Raw genomic sequence first — 20,695 nt, forward strand, 5'->3', positions numbered from 1 at the left:
GAAGAAAAAATACTTGTCTTTCTTTTCAGTACCCTCTTTCCAGAACTTTAATAAAGAATCTCCCCTTTTTGTTGAATTATTAACATCACTTTTTATTCATTCTGCTATTCATTTGTAATGACAGATTTTCATGCAGATAAACTAGGAATTCACTTGAAAGTCAATTCTTTCCTTAGCCTATTAAACAAGTAAGGAATTTCAGTGTAAATATTGGCATTAAAACAGTGCTATGATTTCAGCATTTGAAGAAGTTTCATTACTTGAGGAATTGAAGTATTTAGATAAAGTTAAATTAGGCCACAAGAAAATATATTTTTTAAAAAAGATGATGACCTAAATGGTGAATTGTGACAGCAGCCAAGTAAATAACTTAACAAGAAAAAGCTTTGCAGAATATTGATTTAATGCATCACTTAAGCAACAGAATATCTCAAACCCACATTATCCATGCTCTATTTCCCTGTACCTTGGACAGTTTATCTATTCACCTCTCTCAAAGGAACAAGCACATATTTCTACATGAATTGTTTGCCTATGATGTACAGTTTTTAACAGTATGATAAAATTAATCTTTAGTGTAAATTTACTTTTCTCGAAGATACTTGTTTGTAGAAATTTTAGCATTATGGAATTAAAAAGCTACAGAAATTTAACCAAGATATCGTATACATTAATTGTCCTCTTTACTATGTGAAAATGTCTCACTGCAAAATAAAGATTTTCACTGTGTCAAAGGACTGTAAACTGTACTTCAACTTCATTGCAGTTTCTAAAAAAATCATTAAAAGAATGCCAAAAATCTCATAAAAAATTACACTGATTTTAAATTATGGCTTGAAATGTTACATTCAGGGCAAAGACTGTAAAGGCAGTGCTGTCTCACAGGAGGAGGGAGAAGCTAAAAAAAGTATTCATGTCCCTTTTTTTGTTTGTTTTTTTTGTTTGTTTGTTTGTTTGTTTTTTGTTTAAGATACAAATGAAAGAATCTATTTGTTTATAAGAGTGTTTTATTACCCAAAGTAAAATCTGGTGCTGTAAAGATTATTTCAGGCAAACTTAGCCTTTATCAGTGTTATGCCATTTAAAGTGCATGAACGATGGCTTGATGGCTAGAGAGGCATCCGATCTGAATTCTCTGATTTCCTCTCTGTGGCTACGGAGCTGGAGCTGCTGCTGCTCGACTCCATGTCACCCAGCTGCCACAGCAGGTTCTGCACGTAGGCAGGACTTTTTTCACTGCATATGCTTAAATAGTTCTACCAAAGTCCTACATGAATGATGAATATTATGAATGAGGCCCTTTCCCTCATGCCTGTCCTGAGGAAGCATTTAAACCACCTTTTGCCCAGTGGTTTTGTTTTTTTCCTGATTAAGCACTCAATTTTATGGAAAATGGGCTAAGAAGAAAGACTTACTTAACAGGTGGCACAGGAATCGCACAGGGTAATAGAAGCCCAAAGGAAATTATGATTTTGTAGCATTTTGCAAAAACATGAAATGTCAGAACACTGTCCCCAGATCAAGGTTTGAACCACAATTAATTCATAATATCTTCAGTAATTTCCATCACTGTTACCTAGTCTCAAAGATATCTCACCAGAAACCAGCAAAGAACATGGGGGTAAATTTAGTACTGACAAACCACAGCTAAACTCCTTTTTAGCAACACCCATTTCCCCAGCAGAAAAAACGTTTTAAATTTTCAGGTCTCTTCTCAGTCTTAGAGGAGGTGGCCACAAGGTCTCACTGATTTCCCTCTCCCTCCGTGCTGTGGTAAAAAGCTCCCAAGCTATTTGTAGTCTACCCTTTGTAATATCTGCAAAGCAGATTTAAGGAATTACAGAAGTTACCTCCTGGCCAGTTTTATTTATCTTTTACAGTTAAAGGATGCTCTAAGAACATTGCTGGAGCCTATCTGACCACCCTTAGCGATCTCTCCAGCTGAGCAAGGCAGGGAATAAGACTCATCTGTTCACCTCATGTTTTGTCATTTGACATCTGTCTCAGAGCAACACCCTGTAAGAGCAGACACTTTGATGCCACTGCAGTTTTATCTTTGTCAGAGTTAGAGCTGGGTGGACTATCTACTGTGAATAATTTATTCAGCAGATTTCACCCTTTCTTCAGTTTAAGAGTTCTCTATACATATCCTAATTAGAATAGATAATTGGCTTAATAGTCAAGCACTTCATTCTTGCTTGTTCCCTTTGTCCAGAGGTGTCCGGAATAAAGGCAGGGGTGAAATCCTGGTGCCACTTAAGACACTGAAACCCACTCTCCTCCTTGATTTCAGTAAGGTCAGGATCTCCGTCAAGGTCCCTCAAGCACAAAACCTCCAGTTTAGATTGTTATATGCCACAAATTAGGTCCATAATTAAAGAGTGGGAAGAAACAAAAGAAAGAGCTGGGGACACAGTAATAGGATATTTAGGTACCATCATGATGGCTCAATTTAAAAAAAAAAACAAAACACAAAAATAAACCAACCAAAAACCCCCACCAAACAAAACACTACAAAACCATGAGAGAGATTACTTAAAGTAAGAGGACATTCAGGAGGGCTCAGGGTAGGATTTTATTCCCTTACAAGGATCAGGCAAATATGCAAATATACTTTGGTGACTGCAATTATTTGAAGCAGCACAGTTTGCATTGACTTTGTCCCTCTGTCCCCTTGCTTTCCCCCTCTCTGCCTACACCTAGTTCTTTAACCAAGATCAAAACCCCCTTGGTAAAGGAGTTCTTTGGTCTTTTCTGTATAAAACCCCCTCATTAATCAATATAGAATATGTAAAACAATATGTAATTGAAGATAAAATGTCATTAACTAGAGTAGCAGTTCTATTCAACTACATAATAATCTGTTTCTGAAAGCATCTCTACCCTGCGTGCACCTAGTGAGTATCAGGGCCTGAAGGCAGTATTGAACTATATTTTCTGAAATGTCTACTGTTTTGCTAGCAATTTCAAACTCCTCTGTTCTTCAATGTTCAGTCACTAAACTATGCTGCTTAAATTATTAAATCCTTCTAACTTAAATTTTCATAAGCTACCAGAGGAAAAAAGCGCATCCTTAAAGTTACAGGTCCGGCTTCTTGCAAGGAAAACTATGGTATTGGTATTGCTTTTATGCAGTATTAACTTCCCTTAAGAAAAGAACAAAATAAATTATTTCATTAAGGAGTAAAATGTGGAGGGCAGATGGTTTAAAAAACAAAATCCTTTTGAAACTATCTTGGTTTAGGACCACCCAAAACTGGAACAGAAATGGGGCAAACTACCTACTATTCTAGTCCCTGAAAGACTGAGATGTCAGACAAGAATAATGAATCAGAAAATGGGAGATGTCTCTAGATCAGAATTACTGAAAAAGAAGAAAAATAATCACCAACATTTATTATATTGGTCCCCCCGAAATACACTACTTTGAAAAAAGATGTGATATATTTTAACTTTCATGTATCTTTACTGAAAAAGAAGTTGCAACTGCTAATGACTTGTTTCCTTGTGATGCTTTAATCTCAACAATAATACTGCACTTCTGTTGCAGACCGTGCCGTAGGGGTGCGACAATGGAGGGAATGCTCTATTTAATTTGTTACCTATAGTGTGAAATACTTCAACATTCATCTATTTCCTCTGTGAAAAGAGAATTTATTTATACAAGGGAATAATATATTCAATAAAAAAATCGCAAAATTAGACCACATATTACTTTTTGATCAAAAAACTTCTATATTTGAAATTTGAACTGCTAAATACTATCATTCCTCACTAAATACTGGATTGCAAAAAAATTTGGTACTTGTAAGATTTTGAAAACGATAGAATATCTTACAGCAGAAAGAAATTAGAATATGAAATGCCATTTGCAGACTTCCATAAGAAAATAGTAGTTTGCTAGGTAATTTATAAAATATAAGTGTTTATATATTGTTATAGGTTAATCTGGGATGGAAGAATTCACTTGAAACCAGAAAAAGCTGTGTAAGCTTGTAAGAGCTGTCTGAGGGAAAAAGACCTGTTATGGTCACTAAATCCAGCTGCCCCTACAAAGTCCTTCATTTTTGTTGTGAAAATTGGTCCAATTGAGTTTCAGGCCTGTGTATTTTTGGGAAAATAATTTTTTAAAGGACTTCTGAAAACAAGTAACCAAAGAAAAGGGATAAGAGTTGGGAGGATTCCACAAAAATTGAGGAAATCACCCAGAAAAAAAAAAAAAAAGAAAGAAAAAAAAAGGCAGCATCATTGAAAAGAAATCACCAGACTTTCTGGAATATGCAGATATGATATAAAAATTGTTCAAGTATCTTTCATTTTAATGGTACCTTAATGTTTACAAGGGATTTTATATATTTTAAACTTGAGGTATATCATTTAAAATTATGGTTGGTTTAACTTTGTTGATCAAATCTTTCTGTACATCATAATTTTATGACAGCCTAAATATAGGCAAGCTTTAAAACATTTGTATCACTCAATTTCCTCTGAACAAGGTTGCAGTTACCAACCCACTGTTTACATTATGTTCAGTTTTATCCAGAAATTTTTGTCCTACAAATACAGTTGTTAACAGATTATTTTAATTTTCACTTACTTGTATAAACTTGTAAAAATTTTAGAAATGACTAGCTGAAAATCCTGGATTTTTTCCTAATATTATCAATTCATCTGAATGAGATGTTGATGAGATCTGAATTTCTTACCAACAGTTCGGTAACCAAAATCAGGTTTATAAATAAAAACAACTAATAGCTCCATATATGCATGAATCTCAGTACTTATAGGTCAAGAACCTACTGAATCTGAGATTTTGTAATCTCAGATTTTGTAATGGTTAAATTGCAGCTAGATTATCTATGCTAGCCACACAAACTTGACCCAGAACAGAAAGAAGGCCTGCAGAGAAAACAGGAATAAGTTCTGACTTTCTCTAGTAGTGAGATACCAGCTTCCTCTCTGCCTGCTGAAATTCTTCCCAGTATGTCATGTGATTTCATTCACTTTATCTACATAAATAGAGGAGACAGAGGAATGAGAAAAGACTCAGTTGGGAAAAAAAACCCACAAACAAAACAAAAAAATAACCCCCCAAAAGCCCAACAAAATTAATTATTATATTAATAACTTTACTGGTGATTTTTCTTTATGTAAATGGTAGATACTGCAACCTGGCCAGCTGGTTCACGTACAGCACAGACAACTTGCTCAGGCAGCATTTCCACTAGCTTCACCCCTCCTAGAGCAGGAGATGAGAACACACCTTCCCTCTCAACCTTTCTGTACCAGATGCATTTGAAAAGCTCCTTGTGTTAGCTCTAGGGCTGTTCTTAACTAGGGTAATAAAACCATTTCCAGAATGTACGCAGACACTGCCAGTGATGTGCCTGTTTCCAGGCTCTGGCAATCCTTCTCTGAAATGGGTTTTGGGTGCCCTTTGTCCACTTGCCTGCTCTCAAAGCTTTGCTTCTTCCCTGCCTTTTTCCAGCTTCTCCGGTATCTCCTGGGTTTCCTGACTGATTTCTTTACTTATGCATTACCAACATCAAGGGATTTTACTAAGAGTGACTAATGTAAGATTTAAACTTTAGCAGATACCACCTACTGCTGAATTATAAAAAGCAAAGGTGTATAGAACAGCAAGAATTCTCTGGCAAAGTTGCAAGCAAATACACAATCTATACAGTAAAGGTCAATTATTTTCCACAGAAATTAAAATGGAAAGGCTTAAAACTGCTGTGCAAGATGAAATCTACATCATACAGACAATCGGATTGCATTTGATTTTCTAAGGAAACAGTTAAAATGTTTTCATAATTATCCTTTTATATAATACAACACATCAACACGCAAACTGCGTGCCTTTATTCTATGAGTTTCTGAAAGAGATTTATCTTTTTGATTTTTGCCTTTCTATATGTAGCGTGCATTGCTAAAAAGAAGCCAAGGGACAAATCTCCTCCTCCCCCACAAATAGTCATTGAGCTTAGAATTACAAGAAAAAAAATCACTAGCTGTTTTGTAAGGTTGTTACAAGAGAATCAAGGTCATCCTACTTCTTCCCCATCAAACTAACAGCTCTCTAAAAACTCCTAAGAACAACAAAGGGCTATTTTAGTGACTACCATTTCTAACTTATTTCAGTCATCTCTTCTCTTTCCCAGAGTTCTGGGCTAGGGGACAGTGAAAATTTACAGGAACAGGACCTCCATTAGGCAGGAGTTAAGCATCTTTACCAGTCTTTGCTAGGTCAGGGAAAAAAGCCTAAAACCCCAAATACCCTAAAACCTGAAACCAAAAATAGAAGCTTATTCTGTCAATGGATGGAGTCACAGGGGACCACATAGCAGGAACAGTACAGTCTCCAAACCCTTGATAGCCCTGTTTGTACAGCAACATTTTGTTTCACACCTTAAGCATCATCACAATTACAGAATTTGCAAAAACAACGTTATTTTCTACATCTCAGTAGTTTTATGATGCTCTTATTGTCTCTTACATTTATGAATTCTTCTCTAGTAACCACTAATGGAGAAAGAAGCGGTTTATTATTCAAGGACAGGGAACACGACCTAGCCTAAGTCTTCATTTTGATCTCTTGTAAATGGAGATGGTATGGAAAATAAGATGTCCATTGAAATACAGGAATATGTGTAAAGATGCACTTCTCTTTCTGCAGACAACAGTGACACTAAATATTAATTTGGTCTCTGAAATACTGAGTCACAAAAATGTCTGTTTGCACCACCTAAGTCTTTGATTCATGGCTCAAGAAGCACAGCTAAATAATCATTGCTCCAGATTCCCTAAATTTACCTGAAATTCACTCACAATATGTTTGAGGAAAGAGCTAAACAATACTAAATTAATTCAGATTCTTATTCCCTCTCTTTAAACAGCCTTTCAGCATTTTAAAACCAGAAAATGATATTCATGAAAAAGATGTATTTAAGATAAGGCCATGTACTGGTCTTAAAACCAATGATTTTACTACTCTCTAGAGTAAGGTTTCTTTTATTAGTATTTCTGCCCACTTTAATTGAATTAAACAACAACAAAAAAGTAACCAAAATTATGAAGACCACCAGCACTGTGAAAAAAAATAAAAAGTCTCCCAGGGTTTTCAGTTCTCTCCCCTCAGTGTTCTGGAGTCCAGATGTGGAAAGGCCAGTGGAGCCTACAACATTTTTGGAGGAAGGAGAGAAAGTTTTGATGCTACTGCTGTAGCCTTATTTTTTCCAAACCAGAGGATTATTTCTTCACGAAGATTAAAAACCCAAACACCACCACCCCACCTTTTGTATATTATTACTAAACATTATTTTTAAGTGAGCTTTCTAAGGAAAAATAACCCGTTTGTATCTTCTTCGCACTTACAAGCAAAGAAGGCCTTACAAAGACTTCTTAACTCAGAGAAGAACATATAGTGTATTAATCTTCTTTGTAATCCTGCTTGTCAGGTGTGTATGTCTATTTTTAAGATATATTTTCCCTCTCACATATCGAGCAAACATATTGATTTGCTTGCAGTGATACCAGGTCACAGACTACAGAGGAACATTCCCATATCCTATGCAGATACACCTGGAATATGGTGTTCAACTAAGTGATGACAAGGGCAGTCAGTGAGGTGATGATAAAAGTCTATAAATAGCTTAAGAGGGTGAACTCTAAAGAGGAAGGAGCATTGCTTTAAGGCGGCCTGAACAAGCCTGACTGGTAGAAACAAAATGACATCCTGACACCCAGAGCCAGTCATCAGCTGCTGACTTGCCAGCAGTGCAGTCTCGGTGCTTGGCCTTGCATACACCACAGGCATATAATGAATTTACTATTCCAGAATAATTCTGGTAAATTTCCAAGTGTAGTTAAGCCCTTCAACTGCTAAATTAGACCCTAAGTTCAACAGTCCACTAACAGGAGCCACACATTCTGGGTATTTGAAGCGACACTAGACAAAGTCCTGGAAACACAGAAGAGGAAATAAACCTGCCAAGAGAGGGGGGCTGACACAAACCCTGGCAAATCTGTCATACCTCTGCTTTCTGTGGCTCGAGGAAAACATGCATGTGGGATTTGGGAAAGGTCTTTTTAATAAGGGTTAATTGGAGAAGTATGTCACACATGACTGAGTACCGTTTCAAATTACTGCTCACGCTGGCATAACTAAATCAGGCAAATGACAGAACACCAAAATAGGGGACAGTCAATCTTCTTCTCTCGAATTTAATCTTTATAGTTTCATTATTCTCAAAACGACCAAATATCAGCAATTATAGTTCTTATGGAATTTGTTGCTTCTTTCAAAATATTACGACCATATCATAATATCCCCAGAGATCAAATAGCTCTGTAAAATCTATTTTCTGTTGTTGCTTGAATTATTTGCCTGTGCTTTGGGAACTGATGGATTCATTTTTCTGGCTTATATGATGCAAAAGTTAGATGATCCTGATATAGCCCTTTCTGGGCTTAAAAAGAAATCTAGAAAAAAGAAAATAACCACACTTTAGCCAGCCAGAGTAGCATTATTACCACAAAAATTATTGTACAGCCTATAAACATTGTGTTAATCTAAAAGTCAGGTCCCTACCCCTGAACCTGAAGAAAGTAATTTCAGTTTCTCTGTGCTGCCCAAGTTAACTGCAAGCATTTCCTGACACACAGAACGCAGGCAGAAAAAGGAAAAACGTCGACTTGAGAAAAGCACAGCTCCCAATCCCCACCCACCAGCTTCAGTCAAAGGGATGACTTCAGTCCCTTTCTTAACTAATCCTGTCACTGTAAAATCCTACAGTCATTCTTCCACACATAAAGGGAAAACGGACTCGCTAGGAGGACCTAGACTCTTTCAGCTTGAACTGTTAACCAATGGTGGAAATGCAAGAATGCTGAAGTTGTGCCTTCGGAGCCAATAGAGTGGATTTGTGTGTCCCACATGACTGTGTTTCCCCTGGCTTTCACATGGGCAGTATTTAGTTCAATTCAGAACTGCAGATAGTATAGCATGCAGAGCAGCAATGGGATGTCTGAGCACAAGTGGCTGACTTCCAGGCGACTTCAGGAAGCACATTTGTACATTTCTCCTGAATTAAAGCGGGATTCTGCACCCCTGACATCCTCCGACTCTCCTTGTCTCTGCAGAAGGAGACAACGACCTGCACAGCACAAAACTGTGAGTACGGGGTCTATTTATTTTTATTTTTACCCAGAAAAGCAAATCTCTTAAAATTATCAAAATGCTACATGCACTACATCGATGGTTACTTTTTCTTATGAGAAGTACAAGTATCTAAAGTGTTATTCAAATTCAGAAGTATTTCTTACATGCTTCAATAAAAGAAAAATAAAAGAGGAAAAGAAAAAAAAAAAAGAAAAAAGAAAGAGTTATCCTCCAGGGCAGTGCCTACATGCACACTGCATGCCACACTGCGTCCTGACATAGTCAGCATGCTGCTTTGTTCATAAAGAAAAACAAAGACAAAAAGCCTTACACACGTATGTTGTTCACTTATATTTGTACTCTGTCTCTAATCAGGCCTGATCTGTCCCCAGGGGGAAAAAATAAAGGCAAACTTTAACTCTGCCAGCAAGGGCAGCCCAGACTTTCCAGACATCTGACAGTTATTATAATTAGCTATGAAAGACAACGAAGACACTTTGGGGCAAATAGCTCTTACATTTGGAACAATGAAGTCGAGCAAGGTTCCCATCCCACCCCTTCCACGGGGGGGGAGGGGGAGAGGCGAACCAACGGGGGGAGTGTTAGAAAAGGGTTATGGCTGGACTGAAAAAAACAGAACTAGTATAATATCTGGATGCAGCACGAGGAGAGGCTTTTTGATAAGCAACTTTAGATTGCAGCTTGCATTCACACAGATTCCTGGTGGGGTGGGGATGGGTGTGGGGCTCTTGGCAGCATAACATCAGAAGGTCGGGGTGGAGGGGGCAGCGGGGATGAGGGGGGCAGAAAGAAGAGAATATCCATAGGAAGAGACATTGCAATTGCTTCCCAGAGCTTTGCTGGCCAGATCTCTTTAAGCCCAAGTTGCTTTCTGGGCAAGATTTATGAGAGTTCTCAAACAGAAGCAACAGACAAAGCAGAGCTCTTTTTCTTCTCCGGAAAAGAAACTGAACCCAAATGGATAACTGTCTAACAAGAAGCACCGGTTTGTATTTTTGTTCTTCTCACCCGCTCTGCCACATGTTCATAAACCTTTAATAAGATCTTTCCCCCTCGCCTGCTTGCTACTTATGCCCCCCGCCCCCCCCCCCCCCCCCCCCCAAAAAAAAAAAAAGTTAGATTCTGAAAACTACAATCAGAAGGGAAAAAGCAAAGACAATAGAAATCTGACTCGGTCCTGGCTGGGCTGGATCTCTAATAAAGCATGAAGTGAAAACAGTTTCTAAGTGAAAGATGAGCAGACTTCTCTTTTAAAAAAAAATAATTAAATGCAATAAGGAGAAATTGTTGAAAGACTCCAGACGCTACTAATTATGGCTTAAATAAATCTTCCTGGACAGATGTTTGCTTGCTCCCACTGCAGGGAAAGGAATGTTAAAAGAAGCATTTTTTAAAAAAAGAGATTTGACATGATTTTTTTACATATGGGGTTTTTTTTAAAATACACCATTTTATTCTTTGTCTGCCCTCCTGTTATCTCCCCCTCCCCCAACCGCCGCCCACTGTGAGCTGAGACACCTGAAGGCTAGACACAATGATCAACAGAGCACTGCGCTCGCCTGTCTGGATTCCAGCCAGATTTTTTTTTTTTCCCCTCCACAATCAAGGAGCCTGCACGCAATGCACGGCAAGCCCCTTGCTCTGCTATGTGCAGATCAGACAGGAGTCTGAACCGTGCGGCAGAAAGATTAAAGACAAACACAAGCCTTTCCTCCTTATGTCGGCCGGGCTCAGTTTCAACTTCATTACAATTCGCAAAAAATACAAAATAAGAAACTTTATAAATGTATATGTCCGTTATTGTACAAAACATGTGCATACGTGCACACACTTTCCAACACGTTGTAAGGGCATCCACCGTTTCCCATTTTACAGTGGTTTCCACTCTAGCTTTACAGTCAATGCAGTATTTTACGTTAAGTTCATGCGTTGCTTACATAATTGCGTGTAGCTCTCAAATACCATGTAAAGGTTTTGTATACGTTTACAATATACTACATAAAGGCAAGTCACTAGTGTACAGAGACCTACATCTGAAAGGCAGTCAAACTGAAATACTTGAACATATTTGGGTTTAGAGAGATTAGCAAGATCTCCTAGACCATTTTGTGGCAGTTTTAAACACAGCAGTAGCGAAATGCTTTGCAAGTAGGTTGTCTTCCAACCACAGAAGGGGAGCATGGCAGGAGACCAGTTAGCTGGCCTTGCAACCCCCAACCTTCCTGTTGCCACAGCCCAGAGAAATACCGACTGGCCCAGTGTCATCGTGCCAGAAAGTTGGTCTTGAGAATGCAGTACTCCCCAAAATAGTTGTTCTCCGTTTGGTGTGGCTATGGATGGGGTTAGCAGAGACATACAGGGAAAAGGGAGATTCAAAGAATTTATTCTGTTCAATTTTTAAATGTATGCCATGCGGACCTATTTTCTAAAAGTCCTTTGGAATTGCACTGTCTTCTGGTAGAAATTACGGTATGATACACATTATGATAAATTTTTGCTTTTCAATATGAACTTTGTGTAAAAAAGACTTAAAAAAAATATGTTTTTAAACACATGCACACACACACACTGCTTTTAATTTACTCCCTGAGAAGGCGTAAACTATAGTTTAGTCACACTAACAGGTACGTTAATAGAAAGACATAAATTTTTTTAGCTTTTTTTCTTTAATATTGCTAATAAATACTATGAAAAAAGGCACCCAGCATAGGTATCCCATAAATTTAGTCTTCAAAAAAACAAAACCAAACTTCCTTTCCAAATAGCAGCAGACATACAAACAAAAGGTTGCATGGAGTGGCAACAATATCCACAGGGATTCTAGAGAAAAGATTTCATAGAAATGAAGATAGTTAACTGAGGGCTGTGACCAAATTTGTATTCCTGTATTTGTTTATTTTTTTTAAGGTCAAGGAATTTAACACTTTCCTGAAGGAACATTTTATATACCTTGTATGAAATATACAAGCAAACTCAACACAGTGATCATATATGAGAGATATATACTTGTAAATGATGTGTTAGTACTAGTGAACTTGCATAAATACATGCTAATTTCCTTTCTACTTTTCCTGGCATATTATGCTTGAAAAATATTTTTTTTTACTTATGTTTCATAAATGTATTTCAAAATAATGCTTGCAGCTGCGTTTTGAAGTGGTGACTTTTATTTTCTTAATGTAATGACAATAAGCAATCATAGTTTTATATGATTTTTCCTAAAGGCTGAAATCCTCTAAACTTCAGAAGTGATTTACACACTACCTTGTATTAGAAGGGATATTTCAACTGGCAATTTATATTTTGTTTGTCTTTACAAAAGTAACAACTAATCACATAAGAGTTAAGCATTAAACCTCAGCATACGAATGCAGGGCCCTTGCCTCCATGTTTAGTTCAACACTCTCTCCTTCTCCCAGTAAGGTCTCTTGGCTTTTGTGAATGCTGGGTGTTCAGCAGCTCTGACTAAAGTAGGCAGGAGATACAAATTCCCAGCATTTTTGCAAATATGGCATTATCATCCAGCTGCTGTTGTCCAGGCACCTGAGATTTGGAGCTATGTTTTAGCTTTTTACACAAAGTTTATTTACCTAAATGTGAGAAATTCTGACCTGTGTTTTTTTGCTGACTTCTTTAAACTTTTAAATAGTTGTTGTCGAAACAAAGCAATCATGGAAACTCAATCATATTTATGACTCTATTCCTTAAGAATTTGATGTTTATTACAGTTCATCTCTTAGCCTATGGTCTCCAACTGATTGTGCAAACTCCATGGTGCTAGTCGCACAAACTTCAAGTTCTAATTTCTTTCCTCTCCCCTCCTTCCCCACTGCTTCCTCTGTTGAATCTGTTTTTTTGAGCCTTTCCCAGTTCAAGCAGAAGTGCAAGTTTTAGTCATAAGAATAAAGTGCCTAGGATTACTTTCAAAACCTTCAAAAGATTGGTTGTTTCACTTATACCTTTACACAGCAGAAGTAACCTGAGAGCCTACCAGAAACATGGGCTGTCTCAATAAGGTAACAGGGTCAAATGAGCTCATGCATTACAGATAGGAAGAGAACTGCGCATTGCATTTTTATAGATAAAAAGCACAGAGTGTTTTAATGTAAACAGATTTCTGTTTGATATTTTGGCAAACTGTTGCAAAGCTCAAACTATGGCTGAGCCAAAATGACTTTCGGCATGGTACAGTTAGACCAGATGGCCACGTGTTCTTTTCTTATTTAGATGAGACTTTTCCTTTCAATAACATCTTTCTTCCTGACCTGCTTAAAAATTCCAGCGAATGAAATCAGCACAGGATTTTCAATTCTAATTGACCATGTGCAGAGGAAGGGCCAGTAGAGAAATCAGTAGGGCCATTGTAAGGCACACTGCATCAATCTCCCCTTTGTCCTGAATCTTTTCTAGCATGAGCTAAAATAATTAAGAATATTTAATTTATATTATTTTTACAGCAGCAAACCTAGTCGCGTTCAGGCAAAAATCATTGCAAGTTCCTCTTTTACAAGTGCGTGCAAAAAGGAATGCACATATCTATCACACACCAGAGAAACACGTAGTCAGCATCATTTAATTGCCTAATATTAAAAATAATAATAAAACCCCTCAAGCAAAGAGTGAACAAAAAAAAGGAAAGGTGTGGGTGAATTAAAGAATGAGCTGTTTCACCTTTTCTGATGAAATCAGAAAGTGTGAGGATATGGTAACTTCTCCAATTAAAAAAAAAAACAAAAACAAACAAAAAACAAAAACCAACCAAACAAACAAACAAAAACCAACAGACCACACAGCATTTTAAAAACATCAGAAAATTATAATTTTCCACTGGCCAAAGTGCTCACCCTTAAAACATCTGTAATCTTCAATTGCTATTCATTTACCTACATAGATTTTATACACATACCCCACCCATGCTACGTAGGTTGGTGATCATTGTCTCACTTGTGTCTGCGTGATCTACATGTAAAGTACAGACTGTAAATTCTGTATATATCACACACAAACATTATCTACAAAAATAATGCACACAGATAACATCATTACAGTCTTACCTACTATTTAATTTGGATTCAGTGAGATATATATGGAGTAATATAACAATATTTACTGAGATTTAGCAAGTGAAATATGCAAAAGACGCCCAAGGTCCTACCCATATGCTTACACAGCCCATGGATAAGGTAAGTGAGTAAAATGAATCTTTTAGAAGAAAAGCAAGGCAAGCTGGAGGGTGTGGTGGGGTGGGTGGGCATGGGGATGGGACATGACACCAACTGAAAGCAATACAGAGCAAGTTTAGTTGGTTTTGTTCTGTGGTTGTGTTGGTGTATGGTTGGGTTTTTTAAGGTTGGGGTGTTTTTTTGTATTTTTACACAAGAAAAAAATTATCAACACATTTATCATTCCTGTACTATTTTGTACAAATTCTCTCTACTATTCACAGTTTAGTTTGACATTATGTATGATTGGTTGATGGTTTCAGGTCACCATAAGCTTGAATCAAGAAAAAAACAAACAGCTCTTGAAAATAACTTCTGAAAAATAATTATGAAAAGAGTTTCAGTAAAATAGTTGTCTTGAGTTGAATCAGGTTTTCATTAAAACCCCAATCACTTTTTAAATACCAGGTGAAAAACAATCCAGGAGAAAATGCAGTGGGCAGCATGGCCTTTGCTATATGTCAAGCCTGCAGGCCAAGTAACAAGTGCGTGAAGAAACATGCCTGAGAACACAAAACAAAGCACAGACTTTGTGACTGGCCAGACAGACATGGTAAAAGGTCTGGTTTCAGCTCTCCAGCAAGATGCTTTGTAGCCTTGGGCAAATCATTTAACTGCCTGGCTTCTCATCTACACCATATTAGTAGAATTCAGGTTTTGAATTTGTGATTATTATTGCAAGGTCAGCATTGAGATAGATGCTTGAAAAGAATATAAAGTTCCAGACAGAACAATAGTCTTTTTTTGTTGTTGTTATTAAATAAGATCATTTTTGGTGTGGTATTTCTATAACTAGATGAGATACAAGGCCTGTTTCTCAAGAGGTTCACATAACTCAGTTCTAGCTTAATTTTCTTAAGTTTTTAATGCACTTAAACATTCACTTTTTTTTTTTTTTTTTTCCCTAACATGAAACAAAACATCAGAATACAGGATAAATGTAAGATACTACTCCATCTGTAATGATGCTCTATATTCAATATTAACTGCCGTCACGCAAGGCCTAACACTGAAATGCTGACTCCTATAGAGTAATGGCTTATTTAACAGACTGTCCCATGGTACCAGTGAGACTAACTGCAGGCTAAAATGCTCCACTGCTCGACCAAGAGTACCAAACCTGAGCCCTAGACATTTACTACCTCCAGTATTTGTGCACCAAGGATCTGGCCTTTAATGGCATTGAATATATTCTTATTTCAAAAGCTTCAAGGAAATTGACTGAACTACTTCCATGCTCAAAGCATCATGATGAAACAGGTCTTCAATTTCTACGGACCCTTTGCCATGAAAAGTAAATACCTTTACTGGGTTCTGCCCCCTTTGCTGGTGATCATTAAATTGTGCTCCCAGCTTCACCTTTCTGCTTCTATTGACAATTCTTTCATTCCCGCCATTGAACAGACCAAATTAGAAACCCTTGGGCAGGAACTGTAAAAATCACTGCACAGGAAAAGAAATCAGTGGGCCCAAAGTAATCATGAGATTTCACAGATTTTTTTTCAGGCTGCCATTTTGTAACTAACTGAAATGATGGTGTCGCACACATGGAACCGAAGAGGTTTTTTCCCCTCCATGAACAAATATGAGGGATCTCTGTGTGAAAGAAAATTAAAATTTCTGCTGTATGTTTCTATTAATCAATATTCACGCACAGTATGAAAGAAATACTCAGACTTTCAGCTATCTATGTGTCAGTGCTGTCCAGGAGTTGTAAAAATTAAGAAAAAGGCAATGTGGCAGATCTGCAGGTTATCTCAGAGGGTTTGCAAAAGGGTTGGGGTAGTTAGAAGCAGGCGAGAGGGAAACATCCTGCATGGAAGTACAGCCTCATGCAGTGCTCGGAACGAGGAGAGGAAGTCAGCAAAATGTGTGCTGTTACGTGCAATTGATGGGCTGTATTTCACCAGTCTATTTTTACTGTCAAGGCTCCAGACTATATTAAGAGTCTCTCCAGTCACATAAGCCATGGGATGTGGATAATGGGATCAAATAAAATTATTAAAATCAGTTTGGTCTCATGATTTCAGCTGCTAAGTGTAATAGATGCAAAACTGAAAGACTTAATTGTATGATAAAAGTACAAACATCTCTTTGTGTTTTACCCCTGCATTTTTCCAGTTTAGAGAAATTGATGAGGTTTTGTTTGATTAAGAAAAAGCACCATAAAAAAAATGGCAAACAAGATGATTTCCTTGAAAAATTGCAGCTGAAACTTGTTTCATCTATCAAAACAAATAAGATAGTTGTAAAACAAATTTTATACTACATCCCATGAGATATATTACATAAAGTGTCTGGTTAAGAAGCTTCAGAAAAAAAGGATGCATTTAAACTGTTTACAGAGTTTGATAATTGCCTTTTTTCAGAAATAAAAATCCAATGATTTCCCAGAATGTTCATACACTGAGTTTGTGCTACTGTTTTCAAGCATTATTTTCAGTTGACTTGAAAACACTTTTCTAAGACAATGATTTTCAAAAAGGAGGACTGAAAAAGATGAGAAGTCTAGTGAACGACAGCAAAGTAGAAAAGCAGTTCCCAAGGTTGATTAAAAGATGTAGAAAGGGTTAAAATTTCAGATCTTTATGTAAGAATTAAAAATGAAAGGAGAGTTAAAAAGGGGGAGAAGGCGGGGGGTGGGGGGGTGGGGGGGGGGGGTGAGATCTAAGCTGCTGGTGACTTAAGTGTATTTATGGATTACTATGTCCTGAAAAGAAGAAAACCAGAGTTGTAAGATGACACTGCAGGGGTTGTCTGGACTTTTCACCAAGTGTAAAGTCTGTTCAGTCAGTGTCTTAATGCCTAATGCTGACCTTTGCCCTCCTCACTCCTCCCTGCTCCAGGTGCAACATTTTTGCAAGTGCTTTAACATTATTGGAAAGTTTGTGCAGGTTTCACATGCTGCAAAGTGCACAGAGTGTTTTACACAACATCCATTACACACCCTCAGTATCAAGGCTTAGCACATTTTTTTATCCGAAGTACAGTCAACGATTTGCTTTACACATTTTCCCTTATTAGTTATTACTGCATTAAATTAGTAAGCACAAAACCTTCTTTGTAAGGGTATTCTATTTGCATAATTCTATACAACAAGATACAACATTCAGCTTAAACTGCTGTCGCATACTCCCCAGCACCATGAATTATAGCAGGAGTATGCAACGTATGCCGGCAACGCTATTGATCTCTCTTAAATTAATTCTCTTTGCTATGGAAATGGGAGACAAAAACAGAACCCATCACACAAAACAGCTAAGGCACTTAAGTTGATTTTCCTCAGGAATAAATTGATTTCTTGTACAGTTATTAGTTATATTGGGACTGATATAAGTTTTAAAGAAAAACACCACCGTTTTACAGACTGATAATAAAAAGTGCTAAACTACATAAGGTCTGTATAATTTCAATTTTGATTTACAAAAATAAGGAGTGTGATAAAATGCATATTAAATATGAGATGCTATAAATGCCGCACTTGTACAGTGATTCAGATAATACAAAAGATGGCACACACATATGTAATCTTTAATCACATTTAGTAGATGGTTGCTAAGATTTTTGAGGTCTTGCAATTTGAATTTGCTGGGATGTATAGGCTGGGTACCATCATCTTCAGAAAGACCATTACAGATTTTGTGCTGTTTCCAAAATGCCCACCACGGGTGTTTCCTGCACTGTGGGCGAGGAACCCGTTTTCCCCATGCATTCTACGCTGCAGGACTGACTGCTGCTTCAGGTGTGGACCCAGCATTTCAGGTCCATAACTTTCCCACTGCATGATACATGTACTAAAATGCACTCTGTATAACCACAGTATAAACCTTACTGGAAGTAAAAGACTGTCCAGTACAGGTTTTCTGCACTTTGTGAATCTAGAACACCTAACTATGCCTCAAAAAAAAAAAAAAAAGTAGAAATTGATTTAGACATTTTAAAAGCTTTAAACAACTGACTTCCCCCACATTCTTTCCTCACTAAGCTATGCTGTGAAACGTTTGTTAAGCTGAAGCAAAAGAGGAAAAGGATTGGTTTAAAAGAGGTAAATAATGACAGGTAGTTCTTATGGAGAACCTTACTAGTCAGAACTGCCTGGCAAAATAACCCAGGATAACACCTCTTCCAGGTACAGCATTACTTCAAGGTGAGACTGGCATAAAAAGAGGTCTGATGAGGGATTTAGCGATTACATTTAGGGAACTTCTATGGTAGAGATGTGTTTGGATCGGGACTAAATAATTTATTTTACTGGATTGTCTTGAAAAGCAGCCTGCAGTATACCGTGTCTTTCTAAAAGACTATTTTGTTATTTCCCTATGACATCTAAATATAAAATAATTTAGCTCATCTTCATTACCTAGATAGTTTTAAAGGGTTCAGTTTTGGAAGAGTTTTTTCTTTAAAACAAAACGTGGAACTTGCTATACTAGTTTATTATTATATATAGGAGTAGGCACATATCAGGGGATAAATATATTCTGGAAAGTGCCCTGAAACAGTTTCCTTATGTTCTTTGAATTCACTTGTAACATTCGGACTACAAGAGAACAAAGAAAAGAAAAAAAATATGAAAATTTGTTTATTGCATGACAGACTATTTCTAGAGCTGGGCAGCTTTATCTCAGATCAGAGAGTGCTCCTGTTCACAGTGCAGCTGCTAACAACTCATCAACACTCGTTGTTTAAGAGTAGGGTTACAATTAGAAGTCAAAACTTTAAAGCAACCTCAAATGTTATTATTGTAGTAAGCTATGCAACTGGATTTGATTTCTGGCCAAACTGTATCCCTTTGCTCCTGACACTGTTTACAAGACATATTTAGTGCAGGTGGTACTCTCCTTAATTCCACTACAGGTCAAGTGTACTTGTCATAATTGTATTTTTTGCACAGCTGAGAATTCAACTACTTCTGTAGACTGAAAGCAGACATTGTTTCTGTGAAGGAAACATATAGCACTGAAGATCTGGACTTGAAATAAATGGAATGAAGTAATTTTTTCACACTGTTTTCTCCTACTAGCTCATCAAGATCATCACTTTTGAGGTATCTGTGTATAAGCAGCCATTTGCGTACTTACACTTACAGAACTTCAGAATCCTTTGTCTGGAAAAGTGGTTTTGTCTGTCCTGCTTTAGGTGGCTACTATGAATCGTTTTCAGGACTGCAATCTGAGATGAAGTTCTTGTAATGTTTATGTATGACTGACTTTACAATGATTTGCAAGTATAAAATTGAATAAAATGAAATTAGTCAAGTTTCTAATTTAAGCAGAGAAAAAAATAGATAACCAAAATTACAAATTCATTTAGTCTTCTGCTATTTTGGAACAGCAAAACCAGGTATTTCAAAGAGAACTCATAAAGCTTACTCTGCAAATACAGTCCCTCCTACATGCAATAAGGGTGGCTAAAATACAGGAAATTGTCCATTGATCCTGCTTTATCTGTGAATACATATTTCCCTCATCCTCTAACTTACAATCATTCCTAATGCCTTTACTACACATTTTACCTGAAGAAAGGAAATTAAACCATCTTTGAATCGTGCTTGGATTTAAAGTACTTTTCCATGTCAGTTGAAAAAACCCATGACAAAAAAGCCCAGCAGCTCTCTCCTCCTATAATTCTTATATAATAGTTTGGTCTTGTATAACACTTGAAAATCAGTTCTCTTCCAGTAAACAACTTCCTAATATAGCATAGACATGGAAGAGAATAAATCCTTCCTTCCAGATCCTGTCTACCATCAACATCAGAGCTCAGGTGTGCTCCAGAGCATCAGTTCATAAAACTCTAAAGCTAGAAACAGATTCCCCTTGTGAAATCCATTCGCTGGTGAGCTGCATCTTACCTATCTCTTCTGCTTCCATCCAACCTGCTTCTTTTAACCATTCTGCCCTGAATAACTGTATTCCTCCGCAAAGAGTTGTGTAAGGTGTACAGATGTAAAAATGTGAACAGTTGCCATAAATATGAGAAGTTTTTCTAGATAGGATAAGATTTTTCTTAATTTTACTTGAAAGCATAAATACAAGTAAAATAGTGCCTTTTTGTGGGGCAGACCATTTTCAAAGAGACATAAATATTTTTTACTAAATTCACACAAAGATTAGGACTTTAAGTCTGCATTTGCATTATTACTGGAAACTTCAAATAAACAACTAGCTTGCAACCTGATACAGTCTCTTTCATAATTTTCCTTTATGGAAAATTAAAGACATGTTTCCTGAAAACACAAAATAGTACGGTAAAGCAAGAATTGTCTCATGAAATTTCAGTAAATCAA

General features: G+C 37.0%; 2 long non-coding RNA genes across 17 annotated transcripts in view; one reads left to right on the forward strand and one right to left on the reverse strand.

Annotated features, from left to right (window-relative positions):
- LOC114013453 (uncharacterized) overlaps positions 1-20,695 on the reverse strand; it is a 229,115-nt gene that overhangs the window by 184,048 nt on the left and 24,372 nt on the right. The gene's annotated exons all lie outside the window — the stretch shown is intronic.
- LOC114013448 (uncharacterized) overlaps positions 8,744-20,695 on the forward strand; it is a 64,564-nt gene continuing 52,612 nt past the window's right edge. For all 16 annotated transcript variants that reach the window (XR_008748913.1, XR_003556413.2, XR_008748921.1 and 13 more), the window contains exon 1: positions 8,744-9,175. This is a non-coding gene — a long non-coding RNA (uncharacterized LOC114013448). The remainder of the gene's footprint in view (positions 9,176-20,695) is intronic.

Source organism: Falco peregrinus, chromosome 10 (assembly GCF_023634155.1).
Source record: "Falco peregrinus isolate bFalPer1 chromosome 10, bFalPer1.pri, whole genome shotgun sequence".
NCBI lineage: Eukaryota > Metazoa > Chordata > Aves > Falconiformes > Falconidae > Falco > Falco peregrinus.